The sequence below is a fragment of the Sinocyclocheilus anshuiensis genome, unplaced genomic scaffold, assembly GCF_001515605.1.
Source record: "Sinocyclocheilus anshuiensis isolate Anshui unplaced genomic scaffold, SAMN03320099.WGS_v1.1 scaffold481, whole genome shotgun sequence".
Classification (NCBI taxonomy): domain Eukaryota; kingdom Metazoa; phylum Chordata; class Actinopteri; order Cypriniformes; family Cyprinidae; genus Sinocyclocheilus; species Sinocyclocheilus anshuiensis.
The window spans coordinates 618312-623881 of NW_015539907.1; the positions used below are offsets into that span (position 1 = coordinate 618312).

Below are 5570 nucleotides of genomic sequence, written 5' to 3' on the forward strand. Positions count from 1 at the left end.
ATAATATATATATATATATATATATATATATATATATATATATACACACACACACTCACACACACAAAATATGTAGACAAAATACATATTTTAAATATATATTGTTATAAATATTATATAACAATGTATAAATATTATATTGTTATTTGTGCCACTTTTTATCTACCACCAAGGAACTACTAAGCTGTAAAAGCACTTTTTATTTCTTTCATTCTTTGATTTTGATGCCTTTTCTGAACCAGGACTGCCACAGGGGCCCTCAAAAGAAAAAAGCAAAACTAACAGTCATTGCGTTAAACTTAATATTTCATCTTTTAGTTCACAGCATAAACTAGATTATTTTAGCAACTTCCTTTAAACGCAGGCTATAACTGCACATTTACTGCTAATGAATTGCTCCGGGTATTGAGCCGTTTACTGCACCATTGAACTTGATGCAAAGATTTGAAATAATGCTATGAGACAAGATCTCACAAAACTGCTTATATGGAAAACCTAATGGCTGCTATAGATAGAGATTTCTTACTTTAATGCTAATACCTTATCTGGAAACCGCTGCATATCTGTAGAGTCCACCACTTAACCCGACCTCAGAGTTTATAAAGTGTATCAGAACGAAGAGCCTCTTTTCCCTGCATTTACCTCTCTGTTACCTTTTAGCATAATTACTGCACCATGTTTAATGTCAGCTCAAATACCATGCTAATCAGCATCAGAAAAGAGGTCAGACTGTCTTACAATTGTTGCCGGCGTTTGAAAGGATAAAAGCCTGTGCTCGATTCTGCATAACAGCAGATCCTCTGGTCTCTTCTCACCCCTCCTTTTGTAAATCACAATGACAGATTAAAGCAGGAAGGTTGTGGTGTGATTAACAGCAAATGCTGGACAAAACTTTAAATTAAACACAAATTACCTGCTTGCAGGACTCAGATGTGCTTGTAGGAACGAGCCTTGTGGTTTGAGAAGATGACGATCAGTGGATCCATAGAAAATGGCTTGTTATCTATGTGAAACAAACAGAAGAGAAGAACATTGCTCATTTACTGGTGCTGTGACGAGTGAGTAAACATGAGCTACCAAATCCTCCTGTTGAGAATTCTATTTCCTGTTCTTTTTTTATTGGAGGAGGCAGCCGTGGGTGCTCTGGAGAGTAGTGCATTATGGGATTCCATAGTGCTCAAACACAGAGGAGGCCTAATTGGCTCTCAATGAATGGCCATAACCATATATCACAAACCCCATGCCCAAGCTAACAGCCAGCTGAACTATTGCTGCCGCAGTTGCCTTTCCCTCATGTGCGCACGCTCGTATCCCAACTCATTCTGAGACAAATATTAACACAAACAACATGTTTACACAGGAGAAAGAGATGAACAGCTGCATTCACGAGTCACAGACACAAAAGCAAATTCGCATTTGAACACACAACTGTACACGCAATCCAATACGAACACAGTGAGGAAAAAACACCCATGGCGGTTCATCGTGTGCTCTCTGGCTGTGAATTCACGCTGCCTGCACAGCAGACGGGTCCTCGCGTAATTTTATTAGCACTCAAGGGTAGGGGAAGAGGTGTCTGCAGGGAACACAGCCACTTCGAGAATATAGGATCTGACTAATGCCCTTTTCTTTCTGTTAGTGTGTGCTTGTGTGCTTGAACTTGTGTGTTGTAACCTTTGTAGTGCTTATATACTTGCTAGACTCCATCAATACACCCAGAGGATAACAATATCGCTCATTCACTTAATGGAAATCTTTCATTTCATTTGAAGTATCAACTTCATCCCAGACGTTTCTCCTCATATGCCTTAGGAGAATGATTCAATTGTTGATATTATGAAGGCAGAATAAGGATTCACTTATACTGAAATTCTGGCAGATACCATTAAGTCAGAAATCATTTGTCATGTTATAGATGATAACCAAGAAATGTCTGATAATAAAAAAAACCCTACTATTTTAATTTAAAAAATTATAAAATGTTTAATACAAAAAATATATTAGTTTTGTGGTTTGTGAAATTAAATTAATAGTAATTAAGTTATTAAACGATAACATATATAGACACATATATAACATATATATAACATATATACACACATATATAGAACTATAAATTAATGTGCATGGCATAATGCATGTAATTTGCTCTTCAAAGAATTTGATTTAAAAACAAATGCAGAATTTGGCAGACTTTAAAGGCATTGCAAGTTGTTGCTGAGATGCCTTCAGAATCTGAGACACACTGGTGTGAGATTTCTTTAAAACTCCAACTGTTCTCAATTTAATGTCATTGCTGTCTATACGAAATACTTGAGATATTGAAGATTTCTGATTTTGACATTTGTTTCCCACTGGAAATCAAAACAATGCACTAAACAAGACTCTTATTTTGTAAGACACCTACTTTGATTCCAGTATGAATGTTTGTGACATTCTGGATGCAAAATATCTGATCCTCAAATCCATAAATCAGACAACACTAGACATTTATCTAATTCACCTCTCGAAGATCTTGAATGTGATGTGCACACACAGTCTGTTTCTGCCCTGGTTTCCTAGGAAAAGAAGTCACAGATCAGGGCACAGGAAGAGAGAGCGAGAAGGAAAAAAAGGGGGGAAGAGACAGAAACACTCTTCTCTGACTGGGTCTTCACAAGGAGGAGTGAATCCGTGGAGGGGGAAGAGAGAAAGAATGTCTGCTCATTATTCAGCCTGGCACTCGAGGCCACAGAAAATAGCTCTCTTCATTTTTCTTGTCAAGCTGTGGCTCTGTTAATGGTGTGTTCTCAGTCAGTGGTGAGACAAAAGGGTGGCTTTAGCCGGCACCAGGCATGTAGAGAGTCAGGATAAGCACTACAACCCTTTCCGATGACCGCTTGCTCTGTCGGTCGCCGACCGCCCGCAAAGGACTTGAGATAAAACACCTTAAAGAAAGCTGGCCTCCTTTTAAAGGGGCTGCATTCCTCCATTGGAACTAAATGAGCTTCCTGCCTTAGAGACAATTGCCAATTTTCCCACTTTTCCTCAGTAAATCTTACCCTAAATTTCTGTGAAAACCTTCACCGTGGCAGGATCATCTGGGTAATAAGAAGAGCTGAAATAGCCATGTTCTATTAGAGAGTAAGACTGATTTATAAGCATCGCATGCAACTGTGTCCGGTCTTTCCTCCATTTGGCTCATGATTGGTCTAATTCAATGAGCTAATAAGCTGAGCAGCTGTGACTCCACTGTTGGGCTTCATGTGCTAAGATGAAAGTGGACCGGCCATCATTATGCACATATATTACCACACCAGTGACGGGAACTTGTCCATTTGCATGCATGGACAAGAATGCGATGCAACAATTCCAGTGAGAACTCATGGATTATGCATCTGTATTGACAAATACATTGTGGGATTACTTTTTTATGATGGATCATGGATCCTACCAACCATATGGACAGCTTATATGCAAAACAGGGAAAATTTATGAGGTTACACAATCACAATAATCAGGATGACAGCAAATCAAGTCATCTATATTTCTTGAATGAAGTCAGGACAGCCACGACAGAGTCCAGTGTTACAGGCACATATTGTTAGGCATTCTCAGAGCATCTGTCTTCCGACATTCTCTAAATCCTGCATTAAGCATTTGACAACACTGCTGTTTGAGAACCTACTCTGCATTCGAATATACCTACTTCCCTACTATATAGTATGGAAAAAGCAATGTGTCAAATGAATACAGCTTACAAAAAATATCAGACCCAAAACTGGTGAGCTGCCTATGGAGGAACCTCCTAAAATACCATGTTTCCTTCTCATTCTCAATTTCACATTCACCCTTCAGGTCATCACATTGCCGCTGCATCCGAACGCTCTAAAATGCTGCCTTCGGAGTAGGGCTGTGCGATATTGAAGAAAAATGCGATATGCGATAACTCGTTAAATAATGCGATATTCGATATTCATTATTGCGATACAATAATGCTTAAAGTGCCACATGCTCAGATGAAACAGTTTTACTCAGCTGTTGCTGAGTCAGTTCTGTGAACTTCTATAACTATCTTGTGTCATATATATATATATAAATATATATATATATATACAGTATGGTTATTTGTATGTATGTATGTACCAAGAGTTCCTGTAAAACCACAACAAATTCCTTGTGTTTGCGCACACTTAAGTGGTGAATAAAGCTCATTCTGATTTTGATTCTAATAAGAAAGAATCTAATTCTAATACAACAACTTCTAAAGTGAACGGTATGTGTTTTACTCGAGCATTACATAAAAATGTCATTTTAACATTAGTGTAATCATTTTAACATGAGTTTAGGAACTGAATAATAAAAAGGAAAAATAAAACACTGCTTAGTATTTACTCTTTGAATTCAATATGCACTGATTCTTATTTAAGCTACAAAAGTTATTTAGGTAAGAGCAGTGAGTGATTTTCTCTTTGTCTTTTGTTCATGGCCCCAAATATTGCAAGCTGTAGTGATATGCATATTGCGATATGTACATTTGCGATATTTCGATAATTTCTATATATTGCACAGCCCTACTTCGGAGGCAGCATTCTGAGGCACGTCTGAATACAAATTCTGCTTCACTTCCTGTCTCCGGAGGTACCTTCTTCTGATCTAATTTTGAAGGCAGCATAGATGTATCCTTCGCTGTCTTTGAGCTAAAAAAATAAAGATGGCGTCTGAAAGTTGCGTTTGGTGGTCAGTTTGTGTGTAAATGTACTGTATGTTTCTGACTAACTTTTTGCACTTTTGATGCTATTTCTAGTGAGAAATCAGTATTATAATAATTAAATATTTGTTTAGTTATCATCAAGGCCTGCAAAGTCATTGCCTCATGAGGCAGCGAGGCAGCAAGTCAGCTGCCTAGGTTTTCGGACGCAGCCTGCGTCACATCTCATCTCATCTCATCAGGTCATTGCATTGCGATGATCCCAGCAAAAATTAAATAAAATAAAATAAATAAAAAATAATAAATAAAAAATACAAGTTCAAGATGGGGACAAGAGAAATGTTATACTTATTTATAATTCTTAAGTATCCTTATAAGTAATTAAAAACTGCAACATGTGGATAGAAATAGCTTAGTGTATTTTTTTTTTTTAATTATTATGATTGTATGCTACAGCATATGCTTATAACTGCCCATTCACTTTTTTTCAGGCATGGTTACAGTAATTGTTTCATACATTTTTCTCAAAAGGGTTAAAAATATTGTTTGTACAAACAAACAAACAAAAATAAATAAATAAATAAAAAGAATGAATAAATATACATACATGTATATACATATATATATATATATATATATATGTATGTACGTGTGTGTATTTATGTATAAATATGAATATACACATAGTACACACGCATGCATCACGTAAACACAAACTTTTATTTTGGATTTTTCTTCAGCAAAGTCTTGCATGGTGAGCGTGTATACAGGCCATGGCGGTTGAGTGCATTACTTATTGTTTTCTTTGAAACAATTGTATCTGCTAATTCCAGGTCTTTCTGAAGATCTCTGAAGTGGTCCTTGGCTCTTAGAAACCTCT

At 36.8% G+C, this 5570-nt stretch overlaps 1 protein-coding gene across 1 annotated transcript in view; it reads right to left on the minus strand.

The window, feature by feature from the left end:
* The window catches only part of mgat4c (mgat4 family member C), a 121399-nt gene that overhangs the window by 65325 nt on the left and 50504 nt on the right, over positions 1-5570 (minus strand). The window contains exon 2 of the mRNA XM_016483167.1: positions 914-1003. The gene's annotated coding sequence lies outside the window, so the exon portion shown is untranslated. The remainder of the gene's footprint in view (positions 1-913; positions 1004-5570) is intronic.